Source organism: Symphalangus syndactylus, chromosome 1 (genome assembly GCF_028878055.3).
Source record: "Symphalangus syndactylus isolate Jambi chromosome 1, NHGRI_mSymSyn1-v2.1_pri, whole genome shotgun sequence".
NCBI classification, from domain to species: domain Eukaryota; kingdom Metazoa; phylum Chordata; class Mammalia; order Primates; family Hylobatidae; genus Symphalangus; species Symphalangus syndactylus.
This window is the reverse complement of record NC_072423.2, coordinates 83,010,780-83,032,266: the sequence shown is the minus strand read 5'-3', so window position 1 is coordinate 83,032,266 and position 21,487 is coordinate 83,010,780. Positions and strand designations below refer to the sequence as shown.

Genomic DNA, 21,487 nt, shown 5'->3' with positions numbered 1-21,487 from the left:
GTGTGGTAACTCAAAATCCTTTGTTAATGATTTGCTTCTTAGAACAGTGCCAGGTCCAATTAGGATTAGATTGCTATTTTTATTATTGATATTTGCCCTAGTTCTGCCTTTTATTGACTGTGTGAAATTGGTGAAGATCCCTTTCTGAAGCTTTGTTTCTTACCTACAAGCTGGGAATAGAATACCTGTTATGAAGAGTGGTTGTTAGTACATTAGAAAGGCTGGATATTTGTTTATATAAGGGGCTCAGCGCATGGTAGAAATTTGATAGCATTTTTTTCTTGCCCTCCCATGTATTACTGTGGAGACATCCCACATATTATGTCGAAGTTTTTATTTTCCCCTCAAATGCAATGTCAAGCACAAAACATTCCCATCTCCCAATTCTCTTCTGATGTTCTACAACCATTAAAGTATAGAAAACTAGAATGAGTGTTTTTATAACTTTTGCCGTACTTAAGCATGTGGAGAGAAGAGCGCTAGATCACAGGACACACTTTGATAGGAAAAGGGAAATATTTACACCGCAAACAACTTTCTCCTCATGCTTAACAGTTTCATGCTGTCATTCTCTCAGCACCAAGTGAGATTTTTCTCTTTAAATAGTTTTCTATTTGTGGTATGATAATTCATGTATGGACTTCATGTAATTAACATAAATATAATGGATGGTTGAGAAGTGGTTTATTTTTACCAAGAGGAAAAACTTTTTACACGATTTTTTAAAATATTGCTTTGAAAATATTTAAAATTAATTTTGATTCAGTTGGTGGAAGATAGCATCACAAACTCACTGCTAGTGGTATTCTTGAGAAGTAATGTTTGAATTTTCTAGGTATTGTCCCCAGACTGGCTTAAAAGAATTTAATTTTAGATGTAAATTTTCTGCTTAACATGGAAGATTTTTCCCTGAAAATATTAGCTTCATCAGATACACAGTTGCTTACGGGTAGCTGCATGGAATTATGGGAAGGGTGAAATAGAAAAAAATTTTCATGTCTAAGTTATACATACTGGTGTAATCATATTGATTGGATGATAATGATAATTACAGCAATAATGTGATTGAAAGGGTAAGCAAGTAACATATACTACAGTTACTAATATAATCCTGTGATTGAGTTTACCACTTCGTTTCTCTTTTCTGGAATCCCTTAAGTTTGTCACTATTGCACTTTATTTCCTTTGCTTATTGTAGTGGTGTATTAGTTGTATTACTGTTGCTATAACAAATTACCACACATTTACATAACTTAACACATATTTATTGTCTTGCAGTTTCAAAGGTCAGAAGTCCAAAATCACTTTAATTAGGCTAAGTCAACGTGTCTGCAGTGTGGGTTCCTTCTCGAGGTGCTGAGGGGAGAATCCATTCTCTTGCATTTTCTGCTTCTGGTGGCACCTGTCTTCATTGTCTTTTCCCCATTCCTCCATTTTCAAGGTGCGTTGCTTTTATTTCTGTTTCTGTCTCCGCGTTGTCTCCTCCTTTAACTTTGAGTCCTTCTCTCCACTTCATCTAAGGACTCCTGTGATTACTTTGGACTCACATGGATGATCTGGGATCATCACCTTGTCTCCAGATCCTTAAATGAATCGTATCTACAAGTCCTTTGGCTGTGTAAGGCAGCACATTCCCAGGGCCTGGAGATTAGGTGAAGAACATCTTTTGGGACTATTATGCAGCCTATCACAAGTGGTAATAACACTTTTATGCCTTGAGACCCTCAAATTAATGTACTTGCTTACGCATGGAAAAACAATGTATCTGTGGGGGTAACAGTTTATTTTTGAACCATTAGAAGGTATTGATGGGGAAGTTTTCATCTGACAACACATACTGATAAATTAAATACCCTTAGATTTGTCAAAACTAGCTTTAGTAAAATATAAGTAAAAGTATTTGCACTGCTAGGGTCAAAAATATTAATTAAACCCATTATTTATCAAGGCCAAGTCCTGGATTAGTTAGGTTTAAATTAACATAGAACATTATCTTCCATAGTGCTTAATTGTGAAGCTTAGTTCTTGTTGACAAAAGCTCATCCATATAAGAAAGCATCGAAAGGTTGGTGTTTTTCTAACCTTTGCAGAATATAAATTTTCAAAGGGATGTTAGACAGTAGTTCCATCACAATTGATGCAGTTCACAAACATTCATTGTGAATATTTTATCTCATGAGTTATATCTATGACACTAATCATAGACTTCTAGAAGAAATTTAGCAATGGTCATGTCAGCCTTTCAAATCTTTCTGTAACCTAGAAGAGGATCATTGCATAAGATAGATTCATTTTCCCCTTTATTCCATTGTTGCCAGAGAGAACTTGAAATGCCCTGTTCAAATTAATTTAATGCAAATGAATTCTTGCTGCCTCACAAGTAGTTTGTCCTTCATTTTTCTTAAAATTATACTGAAAATGGATGTGACATGCTTTACTGGTTGTTGTGCAGGAAGCATTGTCCTTCCTGAAAGCTCCCTCGTTTGTCAAAATGAAGCCATTAAGAGTAAAGTAAATTATATTATCTGATCATAGTATCACAATTGTCCTTAAAACAATAAATTTTATAATCAGTGCAAATTGCTGAATAGTGTTTGCAGTTGTAGAAATTTCAAAGGAAACCCTGGTTGAGATACAAAGCTGCTATAATCATTTTTAAAATCTTTGTTTTTCTTTTACTTTGGAACAGTAGTGCAGTAAGTACTTTTGCCTTATTGTTCTCTCTGCCTTCCAGAAACCCTCATTCAAATATTCTAAGTTTTTAAGTCTTTTTCATTTCTTTTAATATTGTAACATTTAACAATGTCATAGAAAGTATAATTTTTCTGGAAATCAAGCTAAAAATAAAGAGAAGCCGATGTAAATGAACATCAAATTAACAAGATTGATTAGGAAAAGTAATTTTTGAAAAGGGCCCAAAATCCCTTTGCACATAAATGCAAAAGAATTTAGTGAAAAAGGTGAAACTGGAGTAAAGAACTCTACGGATGCGTAAGTAACTCTTAATGAGAATGAGTAACGTACATGCATATCTTTAGCTCCCAGTTTCAGAGATACAGTAGTTGTACAACAAATGGTCCTTTCCTGCTGTTAAGGAAGCCTCTCCTCCTCCAGCCATGCCGTTCCTCAGAGCAAGCTCTTCCACTGAGTTTTCAGCAACCATAAGTAAGAAGGATGGTACGATAGGCTGCGTGTATATATGGCCCTTATTAGCAGGCCAACTGTTCCTTTTGCCCACCCACATCACTGGGGACATATGGCGTTACTTTGACTGTTGAAACAAGTGTGTGTGGACATATCTTGGTATGAGTAAAAGACTGTTGATTGCCTTTCTCTTGTCGCTCGTGCAACCGTCTCCTTGTGGAGATCCTATTATCCATAACACTAGATTTGAGGATGATAAATGACGTTGTTATTATTAACTGAATTTGCCTCTCTAGTTTGATCACAAAACCAGCGAATGTTTGCTTATGGAACATGTAAAGCTTATAGAAGATGGAAAGCTTACAGAAAGAAATGATGGCTTTTCTAAGCATAAGAGTCAGGTCTTTTTCAATCAAAAACTAACTCATTCAAAAATTCAAGAGTTATGTAAAACCAGAACAGCAGAGGTTTCAGAAATGCTATTGAGATCATTTATTATAAAATAGCCATTAATGAAATGTAATAGTGAGTCTGTTGTTGTGACTATGTGGAGAAATGAATGAGAAAATATAAGATAGGCTGGAATGAAGAGAGTCATCTGATCCCAGCATAATTCATTTTATATAGTTCACAGTATTGTAACTTTAAAAAAATTATGAATTTTTTCAATACTGTGAATTCTGAATTTGCAATATGAGGCTTTTCAATCCTTGCAACAAGTGTGTATTTTTCAGTGGTTCTAGAATTATCGGGGCTTTCGAGCTGCTTCTGATAAGAAGGCAAGGCTAGAGGACCCGTGTTGAGGTGGCATTTGCACAGGACTTTAGATAACATACATCGATGATGTAGAGAGAAGAGCGGGTGATGTTGCTGTGGATTATAGGGGAAAGGCACCTTTTGCTCCCTCTGCTGACCTCTTTGTGTATTCAGCTGTGTAGCATATTTCTTGTATAATTACATAGTAATTTCACACACTACATTAAGAAAATCTGAATAATTTTTACTAAACTCATGTTTTCTAAATATTAAGTAAATAAAACCAATATTTGGCTAGGTAACCTTTATAAAAACAGGATTTCTAGAAAGATGATGATAAATTTTCATCTACATCTATAGAGCTGATAAATTTTCAAAACCCTTTGAATATCACTTGTATTACAAAGTCTCGTTTCAGTTTCAGTGCCATGGCCCATTGATTAATCACCACTAAAGCGGTACATGAAATATTTGGCAATATAGGTATTTGGTAATGGTGATTGATGCACAGAATACGGCACCATTATTATGCACTGGCCTTGAGAACTTTAGTTTTCATCTTCGTTCACCTGATAGAGAACAAACTAACAGCTTTTTTCTTTCACCTTGCTGGAGAATAAACTAACAACTTCAAATTATCTGATCCATCCAAAAACTTATTTCCTTGAAACTCACTGATTTATTTATTATTTCGTGGGGATCACTATTATTTGCTGTAGTAAAATATCAAATGATCGATGTTTTATACCAACATGGCAGCTCGACATGGTAGGCAACAGAATGAAAACAAACAGGTTTACTACCAAGAATTATACTATATTGCTTTTATTGACAGAAAAAGCATACAGATAATTTTATTCAGAGATTTTATGTGAATTATTTTGATAAGTGTACACATATATTTATAACTGACCTTTCTTTGTCAAGTGTGTGCCCACACACGTATTCATACTAAATCAATCTTAGAGATCTTATCCAAAGATTGAATTTCTTAAAGTGACGGTTCCAAATATGTATAATTTATGGCAAAAAAGTCACAAAATGGCAATACAAGGAGGCATAAAAGTGAAGATAAAGGGGGAGATGATGGTTAAAAACACCTGTAAATGAATAATTGATTTTGATTTAAATTCTCTTTAGTTCGTAGCTGATGAAATGAATATCAATGAAATTATTATTGAAAACACCTCTATTTGTTGTATATGCATGTACATATATGTGTTACAAATACAAAATTGATAGGATATTACTTAACATATATTCACACTCATAATGTGCATATATGTACATAATGAAAATGAGTGCTTGTTTTATATGTATGTATACACACACATACACATATTGCATACTTTCATTTTTTAAAATTTTACTTTAAGTTGTGGGATACATGTGCTGAACATGCAGGTTTGTTACATAGGTATACTTGTGCCATGGTAATTTGCCGCACCCATCAACCCGTCATCTAGGTTTTAAGCTCCACATGCATTAGCTATTTGTCCTAATGCTCTCCCTCCCCTTTCCCCCCACCCACCTACAGACCCCAGTGTGTGATGTTCCTCTCCCTGTGTCAACATGTTCCCATTGTTCAGCACCCACTTATGAGTGAGAACATGCAGTGTTTGGTTTTCTGTTCCTGTGTTAGTTTGCTGAGGATGATGGTTTCCAGCTTCATCCATATCCCTGCAAAGGACGTGAACTCATCCTTTTTTATGGCTGTGTAGTATTCCATGGTGAATATGTGCCACATTTTCTTCATCCAGTGTATCATTGATGGGCATTATGTTGGTTCCAAGTCTTTGCTACTGTAAATAGTGCCATGATAAACATATGTGTACATGTTTCTTTAGAGTAGAATGATTTATAATCCTTTGGGTATATACCCAGTAATGGGATTGCTTGGTCAAATGGTATTTCTGGTTTTATATCCTTGAGGAATCACCACATTGTATTCCACAATGGTTGAACTATTTTACAAGCCCACCAACAGTGTAAAAGTGTTCCTATTTCTCTGCATCTTCTCCAGCATCTGCTGTTTCCAGAATTTTTAATGATCACCATTCTAACTGGTGTGAGATGGTATGTCATTGTGGTTTTGATTTGCATTTCTCTAATGACCAGTGATAATGAGCTTTTTTCATATGTTTATTGGCCACATACATGTCTTCTTTTGAGGAGTGTCTGTTCATATCCTTTGCCCACTTTTTGATGGGGTTGTTTGTTTTTTTTTCTTGTAAATTTGTTTAAGTTCCTTCTAGATTCTGGATATTAGATCTTTGTCAGATGGATAGATTGCAAAAATTTTCTCATATTTTGTAGGTTGCCTGTTCACTCTTGTGATAGATTATTTTACTGAGCAGAAGCTCTTTAGTTTGATTAGATTCCATCTGTCAATTTTGGCTGTTGTTTCAAGTGCTGTTGGTGTTTTAGTCATGAAGTCTTTGCCCACACCTATGTCCTGAATCATATTGCCTAGGTTTTCTTCTAGAGTTTTTATAGTTTTAGGTTTTACATTCATGTTTTTAATCCACCTTGAGTTAATTCTTTTATAAGGTATAATGAAGGGGTCCAGTTTCTCTTTTCTGCATATGGCTAGCCAGTTTTCCCAGCGCCATTTATTACATAGGGAATCCTTTCCCCATTGCTTGCTTTTGTCAGGTTTGTTGAAGATCAGATTGTTGTAGATGTGTGGTGTTATTTCTGAGGCCTCTATTCTGTTTCATTGGTCTATATATCTCTTTTGATATTAGCACCATGCTGTTTTGGTTACTTTAGCTTTGTAATATAGTTTGAAGTCAGGCAGCGTCATGCCTCCAGCTTTGTTCTTTTTGCTTAGGTTAGCCTTGGCTCCACAGGCTCTTTTTTGCTTCCATATGAAATTTAACATAGTTTTTTCTAGTTCTGTGAAGAAAGTCAATGGTAGCTTGATGGGAATAGCATTGAATCTATAAATTACTTTGGGCAATATGGCCATTTTCATGATATTGAGTCTTCCTATCCATGAGGATGGAGTGTTTCTCTATATGTTTGTGTCCTGTCATTTCCTTGAGCTCTGGTTTGTAGTTCTCCTTGAAGAGGTCCTTCACATCCCTTGTAGGTTGTATTCCTAGGTATTTTGTTTTCTTTATAGCAATTGTGAATGGGAGTTTACTAATGATTTGGCTCTCTGCTTGTCTGTTATTGGCATATAAGAATGATTGTGATTTTTGCACATTAATTTTATATCCTGAGACTTTGCCAAAGTTGTTTATCAGGTTAAGGAATTTTTGGGCTGAGGTGGTGGCGTTTTTTAAGTATACAATCATGTCATCTGCAGACAGAGACAATTTGATTTCCTCTCTTCCTATTTGCATGCTTTTATTTCTTTCTCTTACTTGATTGCCCTGGCCAGAACTTCCAATACTATGTTGATAAGAGTGGGGAGAGAGGGCATCCTTCTCTTGGGCCAGTTTTCAAAGGGAATGCTTCCAGCTTTTGGCCATTTAGCATGATATTAGCTATGCATTTGTCATAAATAGCTCTTATTTTTGTGAGATATGTTCCATCAATACCTAGTTTATTGAGAGTTTTTATTCTGAGGGGTGTTGAATTTTATTGAAGGCCTTTTCTGCATCTATTGAGATAATCATGTGGTTTTTGTCATTGGTTCTGTTTATGTGATGGATTATGTTTATTGATTTGCATATGTTGAACCAGCCTTGCATGCCAGGCATGAAGCCAACTTGATCGTGGTGGATAAGCTTTTTAATGTGCTGCTGGATTCTCTTGCCAGTATTTTATTCAGGGTTTTCGTATCGATGTTCATCAGTGATATTGGCCTGAAATTTTCTTTTTCTATTGGGTCTCTGCCAGGTTTTGGAATCAGAGTGATGTTGGCCTCATAAAATGAGTTAGGGAGGAGTCCTTCTTTTTCTATTGTTCAGAATAGTTTCATAAGGAATGGTACCAGCTCCTCTTTGTACCTCCGGTAGAACTCGGCTGTGAATACATCTGGTCCTGGGCTTTTTTTGGTTGGTAGGCTAGTAATTACTGACTCAATTTCAGAACTTGTTATTGGTCTATTCAGGGATTTGACTTCTTCCTGGTTTAGTCTTGGGAGGGTGTATGTGTCCAGGAATTTATCCATTTCTTCTAGATTTTCTAGTTTATTTGTGTAGAGGTGTTTACAGTATTCTCTAATAATAGTTTGTATTTCTGTGGGATCAGTGGTGATATCCCCTTTATCGTTTTTTAATGTGTCTATTTGATCTTTCTCTCTTTTCTTCCTTGTTAGTCTGGCTACCGGTCTATCTATTTTGTTAATCTTTTCAAAAAACCCACTCCTAGATTCACTGATTTTTTTTTGAAGGTTTTTTTGTGTTTCTCTCCCATTCAGTTCTGCTGTGATCTTAGTTATTTCTTGTCTTATACTAGGTTTTTAATGTGTTTTCCATTGCTTCTTTTGATTGTGATGTTAGGGTGTCTATTTTAGATCTTTCCCACTTTCTCATGTGGACATTTAATGCTGTAAATTTCCCTCTAAACACTGTTTTACCTGTATCCCAGAGATTCTGATATGTTGTGTCTTTGTTCTCATTGGTTTCAAAGAACTTATTTATTTCTGCCTTAATTTTGCTATTTACCCAGTAGTCATTCAGAAGCAGGTTGTTCAGTTTCCATGTAGTTGTGCAGTTTTGAGTGAGTTTCTTAATTCTGAGCTCTAATTTGATTACACTGTGGTTTGAGAGATTGTTTGTTATGATTTTCATTCTTTTGCATTTGCTGAGGAGTGTTTTACTTCCAATTACGTGGTTGATTTTAGAATAAGTGCTATGTGGTGCTGAGAAGAATGTATATTCTGTTGATTTGGGGTGGAGAGTTCTGTAGGTATCTATTAGGTCCACTTGGACCCGAGCTGAGTTCAAGTCTGGATATCCTTGTTAATTTCCTTTCTTGTTGATCTGTCTAATATTGATAGTGGGTGGTTAAAGTTTCCCACTATTATTGTGTGGGAGTCTAAGTCTCCTTGTAGGTCTCTAGGAACTCATTTTATGAATCCTGGTGCTCCTGTATTTGGCATATATATATATTTAGGATAGTTAGCTCTTCTTGTTGCATTGATCCCTTTACTACTATGTAATGCCCTTCTTTGTCCTTTTTTATCCTTGTTGGTTTAAAGTCTGTTTTATTAGAGACTAGGATTGCAACTCCTGCTTTTTTTTTCTTTCTTTCCATTTGCTTGGTAAATATTCCTCCATCCCTTTATTTTGAGCCTATGTGTGTCCTTGCAAGTGAGATGTGTCTCCTGAATACAGCACACCTGTGGGTATTGACTCTTTATCCAATTTGCCAGTGTATGTCTTTTAATTGGGGCATTTAGCTCGTTTATATTTACAGTTAATATTGTTATGTGTGAATTTGATCCTGTCATCATGATGCTAGCTGGTTATTCTGCACATTAGTTGAAGCAGTTTCTTCCTAGTTTCATTGGTTTTTATATTTTGGTGTGTTTTTGCAGTGGCTGGTACTGGTTTTTCCTTTCCATGTTTAGTGCTTCCTTTAGGAGCTCTTGGAAGGCAGGTCTGATGGTGACTAAATCTCTCAGCAACTGCTTGTCTGTAAAGGATTTTATTTCTCATTCACTTATGAATCTTAGTTTGGCTGGTTATGAAATTCCATATGTACATCATGGAAACGAGTGCATGTGATACACACACACACACACACGCACACACATTGCATACTTTCATTTTTGTTTCCATTTCTTTTCTGATTTTATCAGCAGCCAACTAAAGAAAATAGAAAAAATAATTGGTAATTCGATCTTTCATGTTCTGCATCTTCCAGCTTCACAACTTATAGTTTTCTATTTTTATTGTTATTGTGATCAGAATGAAAATGTATACAATAGAATCAGAATCAGGTCAGAATCAACAAAAATACTATAATGTTTGTACATGCTTTCAATGCAGTTTGTCTCTGCAAAGGGTGTGTATGTTTCTATGCACATGTGCATGTACACAAGTGTATAAATAAGTGTTTTATTCATGATGGAGAAAGGCTGGTCAAAATGATTCTGAATGAGATAGCACCACTACAGCAGATAATTAGGTCTCTAGCAATAAAACAAATCATTAAACATGTTTCTAAGCATCTACTCAGTATCTGGTACAATGTTAAGTAGTGTAAATATAATCATTAGCAAAATTCAGCTTCTATCCTCAATGGTATATGTGTAGAACAAATTGGTAAAGCTGGAGTACATTTCAGGACCAAAAACAGTTTCTGTGTAGTTCCCACTTCATCAAGACCATGTTGGATACCTCTCATACACTTAAGCCATAGGGAAGCAATTATTCCATCCACCCTTTTACAGGGTAGTGGTGGGGAAGAAGAGCTGACTGTCATGCTTGAATTCACATAAATTCATAATTAAATAATTTCATGTTACATAATCTCGATAAACCTAAAATCCAATATATGATAAAGATAGTGTTTCAAATCAGTGGATAAGTGATAAACAGTTCATAAAATGGTGTTCAGATAATTGGCTATATGTATTTTATAGTTGCACAAAGGTATAATACGTCATTAATAAATATTAATTCCATAGTGGATGTCAAATACACTTTTTCAAAATATAAAAAAAAATACCATAGACAAATATCACTTGCAACATTATGGTTAAAATTAAATATCCAAACATAGCCTTAACCAATAAGAGAAAATTTAAAAAAAATTTATGGATTGGAATTTGTTAAAATATAAAATTTTCTTTTTCAGAGGATACCATGAATATGTGTAAAAAGCAAATTTCAAATCAGCAACAAGTGCTTGCAATTCACTTGACATATTTAAAATATGAGTAGTTCCAACTAATCATAAATAAATGATTAGTAGTCCAATAAAATAAAGACAAAGTACATTGACAGGAAACTGTATGAAACTCATCAACACTAAATGTATTAGATTCTCTATTGTTAAACAAAATGCAAAAACAATAGAGAACATTATTAATATGGAGTTAATATTTAACAAAATTATTTTATCCATGTTATAAGTAAATATATACATCCAAAAACCCTTATTTTCTCTGAAAGTTGTCACTTACGAGTCTATTTTGAAAATGTTTAAAGAATAGCAATTAATTAACTTTAATATATAGGTACTCCTATTGAGGGAAAACAGACATTTCCATAATTTTTCTTCTGTTTCTAATCTAGTAGATGGTAGGAAAATAATGACAGTTGAATGTTCATACCTGGAGAATATGCATTCCATTAGTTCTTTTAAACTTTTGCATTCTCAAAACTATATTGATACCTCAAAGCATACCCTTTGCTGTTGAAAGCAGCCTTTCAAGTATAAAGACACACACATCACTTTCCTTAAATCTTATATAAGGCAAGGGCCTAGATGGCTATCAGAAAATATATTTCAAGAATGCTTTCTTAGTAGTTCCTGCGGCCTTATAGAGGAAGGTTTTTTTATTTTAAACATACACACAGTTTTTGATGCACATTTTTTATTGGAAAGAGCTTTTATTTCCTTAAATGTTTTGTTGTCTAAGTGTGAAAAGTATCCTGCAGTGGAATTTAGTGGCACAGATGCTTATTGTGATAGATGAGATGAACTTGCTTCCCTAAGCATGCATGGGCATGAAATGCATCTGGCTTCTGTACATAAAATCAGTTATGTTCCCAAATGTGTCTCTGCATTTACACAGACGTTTAGGGGCAGACACCCTACTGTTCCCTCAAAAGGTGGCTCTGCTTAATTATGAAGATCAAGTTAGACCAGAAGTTGGAAAATACTAAATTCCACATTGCAGACAGAGCCTGAGCAGGTGATGTCACCACTGCATTCTAAGGTGGCAAGTCCTCAGAGAAGTCACTTATCACCTTACCATGGAGAAAAATAACCGTGTCCAGAACACAAGAGGATGCTTTAAAGTAGCGTACAATCAAGTGTGCAAACCTGTGCAGTACATACCAGATGAAATCCAGTTCAGAGGCTCAGGAAAACAGACAAATGAGGATATGCTTTAAAAAATAGGACTTAATATAAACAGTCGTGAGAGTAAAACCATTGCTAAGCACATAGGAAACATAAACCAGGCTTTCAGGAAGGAGTTTGCATATGTGTGCACTGGTAGGAGGTGTAATGTGCAGAAATCCGGCCTTTTGTGGCATAGCAACTAAAGTTCCTTTTCTATTGTCCAGACAACCTTAAATATTCCTTTATACGGTAATATTTTAAAAAGGCCATCTACTGTGCACAATGTGTTAGCATCAAGGACATGAAATTTATCTGGAATATACCAAAACTTTAATCAATAGACTAGGACCAAAGCTTTTAAAAACAGGTTTTTTTAGATAAATCATTATAAGTTATTATTTCCTCACCATAGGTAAAGCATGATACATAACTTTACTTTTTCTCAGTCACTTAGTGTGTAGGTAGAATAATGACCCTTAGCAGGATGACCTTTTTTTTTTTTTTTTTTTTTTTTTTTTTTTTTTTTTTTTGAGACGGAGTCTTGCTCTGTCTCCCAGGCGGGAGTGCAATGGCGCGATCTCAGTTCACTGCAAGCTCCGCCTCTCGGGTTCATGCCATTCTCCTGCCTCAGCCTCCCGAGTAGCTGGGACTACAGGCGCCTGCCAACACGTCCGGCTAATTTTTTGTATTTTTAGTAGAGATGGGGTTTCACTGTGTTAGCCAGGATGGTCTCGATCTCCTGACCTCGTGATCCGCCCGCCTCGGCCTCCCAAAGTGCTGGGATTACAGGCTTGAGCCACCGCGCCCGGCCAGCAGGATGACCTTTTGAATGTGTTGTTAGGCAGCATGGAAGCATTATGGTTAGAGGTGGAATTAAGATTGCTAATTACCTCACCTTAAACTGGAGCGATTATCCTGAATTATCTAGGTGGGCCCACTGTAGTCACAAAGAACCTTCAGACAGGAAGGCGGAGAGACCAGAGTGAGCAGAAGAGCTTGGGGAACCTGGAGCCGAGGCTGAAGTGATGTGCTGTGTCCAAGATGTGCAGAGGCCAAGAGCTCAGGGATACATGTGACCCCTCAAACCTGGTGAATTCTCTCCTGGAATCTCCAGACAAAATATAGACTTGATGATAACTTGATTTTAGCACACTAAGACCCATTTTGGACTTCTGACACCCAGAAGTATAAAAAAAAAAATGTGTTGTTTTAAGCCTCTGATTTTATGTTAATTTATTGTAACAGCAGTAAGAAACTAACACAGTAAGACGGCTTTTATTTTTATGTGATGTATAGAATTAAATTGGATATTCCAGGAAATATTGGAAATTTATTTATTTATTTTTTTGTCTGAGCTGGAGTCTCGCTCTGTCACCCAGGCTGGTGCAGGGGTGCGATCTCGGCTCACTGCAAGCTCCGCCTCCCGGGTTCCCGCCATTCTCCTGCCTCAGCCTCCCGAGTAGCTGGGACTACAGGCGCCGCCACCACGCCCGGCTGATTTTCCGTATTTTTGGTAGAGACAGGGTTTCATCGTGTTAGCCAGGATGGTCTCGATCTCCTGACCTCGTGATCCGCCCGCCTCGGCCTCCCAGAGTGCTGGGATTACAAGCGTGAGCCACCGCGAACGGCAGGGAATTTATTTTCTTAAGATAGTTCTTCATGTTAGAATAATGAGAACCATCGAGTAATGAAGTGTTCTATTTTGTGAAGGATGATTATATAAACAGTACGAAGGTTAAAAACCGGGCGGGGCCGGCTGGGCACAGTGGCTCGTTCATGTAATCCCAGCACTTTCGGAGGCCGGGGCAGGTGGATCTCTTGAGCCCAGGAGTCTCAGATCAGCCTGGGCAACATGTGAAACCCCATCTCCACAGAAATACAAAAACCAGGCAGACGTGGTGGCGGCGCCTGTGGTCCCAGCCACTCAGGAGGCTGCGGTGGAAGGATCAGAGCCCGGCAGGTGCAGGCTTCGGTAGACCGTGATTATGCCACTGCGCTCCAGTCTGGGTGGCAGAGTGAGACCCTGTCTCCATTAAATAAATAGATAAATAAATATATATATAAGTAAAAGAGGAGGGTGTCTTTTGAAGGCTATTAAAGTCGTCTAAGTGTCCTCTGATTATATGAGGCTGGGATGGTGCATGGAAGGTTGTGTTGAATAACCTGATACTGTCTCTGAAACTATAAAAGCATTAGTAATTTTCGCCTGAGAGTGCTATAATCTGGGATAATTTGGTCCAATACTTCCAGGGAGGGTTGAAGTTTTGAGATAGCTGGAGTTATTTCAGTTGAAGACCAGAATATGAGGCAACTGGATACTCAATTATAATTCAATTTCTACTCTTTATATTAGGTAGAAATGGGTAAGATGTGGGACACTGTGTTAAAAGTAATGCAGCCATAATGTAGTGGTAGAAGCAGATGAAAAGTACTACAATAGTCGTATAGATGAGGTACTGGAAAGAAGCAGAGTTGAAAAATTGGAGATAAATGTCAGTTTTCCAGAGCCATGGGATGAAAACCAAACAGGATTACAACAGATTCAATTCACTCAAGATGTCTAACTTGGTAATAGGTCAGAAAACTAAATTTGTCGTATTTTCTTAAAAGTAAACATATATGTTCCTTTTGATAAAACACGTGTAGTGCACCTTCGGATTTGATTTTTCTTGATATTCTGTAAACTTCTCACAGTAAAACAGAAAAAAGTCTGACAAATATGATGGTCCTTAAATCTTGTAGGAGTATGATGCTTCTCCAAAGAATAGAGGTTTTGCTAGGAAGGCCCTAAGCAAGGAATCAAATTTCCTTTTGCAAGAAATAAAATTCTCAAAAGTTCCCTGCACCTTGGAAAGGCTCTGGTTGAAATTAATAGCACAACGTTATTTATTTAAATTTTAACTTTTAATTTCAGGGGTACAAGTGTAGGTTTGTTACAGAGGTAAGCTTGTGCCATGGGGTTGGTTGTACAGTTTATTTCATCACCCAGGTATTAAGCCTAATATCCATTAGTTGTTTTTCCTGATCCTCATATAAAATATTACCCCCATAAATTTTTATGGTTACTTTTTTCTTATGTTCTGATTAATGCCATTAGATTCACAAATTGAAATTATTTTTCAGTAGTTTAATTCCCTCTAGAAGGTTTAAAAAATGTTTCTGAATTTCCTAAGTCTTCTTTCTTTGTTAGTCTTCTGAAAAGCTATATTCAATAGAATTCATGTGCTTAGGTACAGTTTCACTAAAAGCGTATCTTCAACATTTGACCTGTTTAAAGGTTCTTAAGGTGTTAAGGAACATTAGGTATCAGAGTTTGTGGCATTTGATTAATCTGAATAAATCTTGGCATCAAATTGAATTCAGCAAAAGTAACAGTGATAAATCAGAGAGCAATATTTGAAATGTCTCCATGAAACATTTTAAAACAATTTTTAAGTTCACTAATTTGAGTCATTACACTTAGCCCTAATATAGTAGATTTTAAGTGAAGCTCAGTCGAACCTGGCAGATATCATATACAAACTTTTAATAGTCCTAACAATTCCTGTACCTCATTTGGAAAAAGATTATTTCCAGAGCATCAGTGCTTTGACCAGAAAGGCATTTATTTTTCTGTAACACTTTTCTTGAGAAAGTAGCATGATTCATCATTTGAGTACGCTCCCTCAGATAAGATTCTAATATTTGGGTGTGAATAAAACTTCAGGGCATTGAAAGCAGCTGGAAGATAGACAATAGGGCGATCATCCTCTCTTGTCATTCTCTATCAAGGTCCTCTTTAATTATTGGCCTAAACAGCTATAACTTTATGGTGAAAACAAACCGCTTGGATATAGCGTTAAAGGTTGAAATAATGAATTATACATAAATCTATTTAGTTCAGTTATATTCTGTTGAATTGGAGAACATCGAATTTTTAAATTTCTCTGCATTTCTTGAAGTTAGGAATAAAAGCTAGGGTGGGGTCTCCTGAAATAATGAGGTCTAGAATAATTTCTGTTAAATTTACTTTTTAGCAGGATAAGTCTACTAAAATCAATATGAATGGAACCTTCAATGTACCACTGAAGATAATTAATCTTTGAGAGGTTAAGTAACCATTACAAGGTAATTTACCTAATTAGCAACTAAACCAACCAATTTTTAGATTTCTTAACTTTAAGACTATTGCTCACATAGTCACGTAAGGTATATCTTCTACATAGTCACAGGCAATCACAAGCTAACACGAGCAGTTAGCACAAAATATATGTTCCACACAGAATGCAGAACAAAAAAAGACACTTTAAAAATCCTTTTCCCTTTTCCAAATTCATATTTAAAAATTTCTTGTGGAATTTCCCAAATGCCAGCATGGCCACATATAATACAGATTGATACTCAGACCTCTAATGAGAAACAGTTAGAATTATGCTAAACAAGGAACATTCTATATTAATTTAACAAATTCTCCTCTTTCCACTTATAGTTTCTCATAAAATGTAACATGTTTGTCTCGTGTGGAGTCTGTATAGAAAAAGTGTGATAACTGAAGATATAGACACACAGGTGTATGTGTGTCTGTGTGTTCCTGTGTATTATAGCCTTTCTTTAATGGTTTTCTCTTTTTTTATATATATATACTTTTAGTTCTAGGACACATGTGCACAACGTGCAGGTTTGTTACATATGTATACATGTGCAATGATGGTGTGCTGCACCCAGTAATTCATCATTTACATTAGGTATATCTCCAAATGCTGTCCCTCCCCCTCACCCCACCCCATGACAGGCCCCGGAGTGTGATGTTCCCCTTCCTAGGTCCATGTGTTCTCATTGTTTAATTCACACCTATGAGCGAGAACATGCAGTGTTCGGTTTTTTGTGTCCTTGTGATGGTTTGCTGAGAATTATGGTTTCCAGCTTCATCCATGTGTCTACAAAGGACATGAACTCATCCTTTTTTATGTCTGCATAGTATTCCATGGTGTATATGTGCCACATTTTCTTAATCCAGTCTATCATGGTTGGACGTTTGGGTTGGTTCCAAGTCTTTGCTATTGTGAATAGTGCCGCAATAAACATACGTGTGCATGTGTCTTTATAGCAGCTTGATTTATAATCCTTTGGGTATATATACATATATATATACGTATATATATACATATATATATATGTATATATATACGTATATATATACGTATATATATATGTATATATATACGTATATATATACGTATATATATACGTATATATATGTATATATATACGTATATATGTATATATATACGTATATATATACATATATATATATGTATATATATACATATATATATACGTATATATATACGTATATATATACGTATATATATGTATATATATACATATATATATACGTGTATATATATATATATAAACTATATATATATTTTTTTGGGACGGAGTTTCACCCTGTCACCCAGCTGGAGTGCAGTGGCGCGATCTCGGCTCACTGCAAGCTCCGCCTCCCGGGTTCACACCATTCTCCTGCCTCAGCCTCCCGAGCAGCTGGGACTACAGGTGCCCGCCACCATGCCCAGCTAATTTTTTGCATTTTTAGTACAGACGGGGTTTCACTGTGTTAGCCAGGATGGTCTCGATCTCCTGACCTCATGATCCACCCTCCTCGGCCTCCCAATGTGCTGGGATTACAGGCATGAGCCACCGCGCCCGGCCTCTATTTAAGTTAGCTCTGTCCAGGGCAAACCAGCATTTCAAAGATACAAACTGTTTTTGCAAAAAGCAGGTATACACCTATCCATAGTGCAGACATTATGTCTACTTATTTCTCTCTAAATAGATCTTTCATTTTAACAAGTACTTCACCTTCACAAAATTTAGTTGAGTCAGTGAACTCTTATCCAGATGCTATATCTTGGCCAGATTATCAAGAATTAAGCCTCACAGATAGGCTGTTTCCATTTCCTTTAACAAAGTTTATCAGTCCTGGGTTACTTCTTGATTTCTTGCCAGTGGCATATAATGATGACTCAGCCAAGTCAGTTCCCAGAGTTGGACTCTTTTTTTTCTTATACACAGGAAACTCTTTTTCCAAGAATACTTGTTCCAGTTGCTCACAATCTTCATAGATGATGATTATAGAATGATCTATGTACTTTCAATGTACCTTCAAAAATGAGATCTTCAGCTGGATAAGACGTGTGTGTGTGTGTGTGTGTGTGTGTGTCTTAGTAGACTTAAACCGTTCATTGAATAAGAAGCCTAGTTGATATTGTAAGGAGAGAGTTAGAAGAACAGGGAATTGTTTGGTTTAAGGAATTGTGAAGAAAGGTGCTATGCCATTAAAATTTTTCTATACTTTTGTGTTAAATCTTAATTTTTGCAGAATTTACTAAGCTGCAGGAAACTGTCAAAATTGACTGTTGCTAAGTTCCATATTGCTTTGTAATTATCTTAAAACAAAAGTTGCTTGATACCAAAGTACAATTGTTTCTCTAGCTTTCATAAATTGAGACAGGTCTTTTTCTCACCCTCCACATACCTATGGCTGGAAGCCAAGGTGGTTGTTCTTGGTTCCCGTTACAACTTCTAGACTGTTAATTTCTCCGCTCCTTGCAAATTAGACTGTTCCTTTGAAACTCAAACCCCTTGGAAATATCAGCCATGCCCCTTTGGTATTACCATCATCAACAGACCTCCCTCCTGGGCACTCTTGTCTTTTTTTTATTTTTTTTTTGAGATGGAGTCTTGCTCTGTCACCCATGCTGGAGTGTAATGGTGGGATCTCGGCTCACTGCAACCTCCTCCTCCCGGTTTCAAGTGATTCTCCTGCCTCAGGTTCCTGAGTAACGGGGATTACAGGTGCATACCACCACACCCAGCTAATTTTTGTATTTTTGGTAGAGACGGGGTTTCGCCATGTTGGCCAGGCTGGTCTCGAACTCCTGACCTCAGGTGATCTGCCTGCCTCAGCCCCCCAAAGTGCTGGGATTACAGGCATGATCCACTGCACCTGGCCTCTTGTCATTTATTTAAGGCTTTAGATCTTTTGCTCAATATCATCTTCAGGCAAGTTCAGCCATCATTTTAGTGGCTCAGCTTTCACGTGAAAGGACCAGTACAAACCTCGGTTCCCCGTTTTTTGACATCTTTATTTCCATTACATTTTTTCTTTCCTCCACTTTATTGTCATCAAATCTGAAACATTTTCTATAAGGGTATGTACCACCAGGATCTAGATGCAAATATTCTGCCTCCTGGACATCACTCCTTGCCAGCTCGTTGGCCCAGATGTCCTCATTCCTACAACCCTTCATTTTCACTGAGACTCTCCTTAGGACACAGCTGCTGCTGCTCCCTCACGATCCATCCGTCCTCTCTTGCTTTCAGTTTCCACGTTTTCCTCCTCAAATGCCATAGTTCATTTTTAGCATTCCCTTGCAACTACCCTGAGCTTCATTTTCCCACAATTTATTTGTTTCTGTTTCTCTTCCCAAATTTTAAATATTGATATTTCTAAGGGTTCTGTCCTAATTGCTCTTCTTTTCTCTCCACACACATACTCTCTCTAAGCTCTAAACACTACTAAACAGCTAATAATTTCTAGTCTTAGAGTTTGGCCCAGACCTTTATTCTGGGAGTTGATGATTTACATGACAGTAGCACTCGAATAATTCAGAGGTAACATGTCCTGGTTTCCCACATGTCAGTAAGTGGCACTGCCAGCCATGCTAGACGCTTATAAGTCATTTTTGGCCCTTCCTCAATATTCTGACAATATCCAATTTAACATTCATTTAAAAAATATTTTGGTTCCAAATACATCTGTAATTTCCTCCACCTCTTTTGATTTCCAATGTCCCCAGCCTAGCCAGAGCCACATATTTTCTTGCCTACGCTTATTTTCTTAGGTCATCCTTAGTCAACCTACTTGAATTCTTAATCTCCTACACCCTGTTAGCTACAGAGAAACCAAAGTGATCTCTTAACATGTCTTTCAGTTTCCAACTCTCCCACTTTTCTGGTGTACTTGGACTAAGATTTATGTTCCTCATCATTACTAATGAAGACCTGTACTGTTTCACATATCCTTCTCTTTCAGCCACGTCTCACATTAGTCTTTCTCCCTTCTGTACTTCATCCAGATTCCTACTTTTCAGTTTTTCATTTCATCCAATTCACAGGTTTCTTCTACATGCCAAGATCTTGCTCATATATTAGGGTCCTTGAACACTGGGGGTTTTTCCTAAAAGACGAATCTTTCTGTAGTGTATGAAAAGCTAACTCTTTTTATTCTCAGGTCTTAGCTTAAATATTCTCACTTGAAAGAAGTGGTTAGAATCTGTATAGTCCAAATTAATATTTCTCTTTTTCTTTTTCTTTTGAGACAGGGTCTTGCTGTGTCACCCAGGCTGGAGTGCAGTGGCACAATCTTGGCTCACTGAAACCTCTCCCTCCTGGGTTCAAGCAGTTTACCTTTCTCAGCCTCCTGAGTAGCTGGGACTACAAGCGCACACCACTACGCCCGGCTAACTTTTTTATTTTTAGTAGAGATGGGGTTTTGCCATGTTGATCAGACTGGTCTCAAACTCCTGGACTGAAGTGATCCATCCGCCTTGGCCTCCCAAAATGCTGGCATTACAGGCATAAGCCACCACGCCCAGCCCAAATTAATATATCTATATATAAAAATTATATGTATGAATCTTATATAATCTGAATTAAGATTATATCTAATGTTCGCCCCAATACCCTTGTTGTATATTCAGTCCCTTGCTTCACTTTGCATGTGAACACATTTTGTAATAATCTCTTCTCTTTGCTCAGTTGGGTTTCTGTGCCTGTCTTCGTCTTCAGAATTGAAACCCTAGGAGTACAGGACTGTGGCTTTCTTATTCACCACTGCAGCTCCGTAACTAAGAGAGCATCTGATACATATGTGTGAAAGGAATTGGTTAAATATAGACCACTAGGTCCAGTGGAGTCCACAGCCTATTCACTTCATGTAGTTTCCAAGAAACAAAGGCTTCTCAACACATGTTAATGAATGAGATATGGGCCAGGGTATCTAGTCTGGCTGGAGATGGCTTAACTTTGAGTTCACTTGAGAGGGTATCAATGTGAGCAGGAATGCTTTCACTCACTTCAAGAATTGCATGGTGTTGGCCGGGCGCGGTGGCTCTCGCTTGTAATCCCAGCACTTTGGGAGGCCAAGGCGGGCGGATCACGACGGCAGAAGATCAAGACCACGGTGAAACCCCGTCTCTACTAAAAATACAAAAAAAATTAGCCGGGCGTGGTGTGGGGCGCCTGTAGCCCCAGCTACTTGGAGAGGCTGAGGCAGGAGAATGGCGTGAACCCAGGAGGCGGAGCTTGCAGTGAGCCGAGATTGTGCCACTGCACTCCAGCCTGGGTGACAGAGCGAGACTCCGTCTCAAAAAAAAAAAAAAAAAAAAAAAAGAATTGCATGGTGTTTAGGGGGAAGAATCACCCTGCTTCTCTGGAGAGACATGAGGGCTCTGTGGCTCCTGTGGGCTCTCAAACTGTTGGAAGATGACTGCTAAACCTGAGTTTTCAGGTCTCCTAGTTATATTCATTTAAACTTATAGATGATTTGTCACTATTTTAAGTTGTT

The 21,487-nt window shown here is 37.1% G+C and overlaps 1 long non-coding RNA gene across 1 annotated transcript in view; it reads left to right on the top strand.

Moving 5' to 3' along the window:
* The window catches only part of LOC134732028 (uncharacterized), a 104,539-nt gene that overhangs the window by 4,378 nt on the left and 78,674 nt on the right, over positions 1-21,487 (top strand). The window lies entirely within an intron of this gene.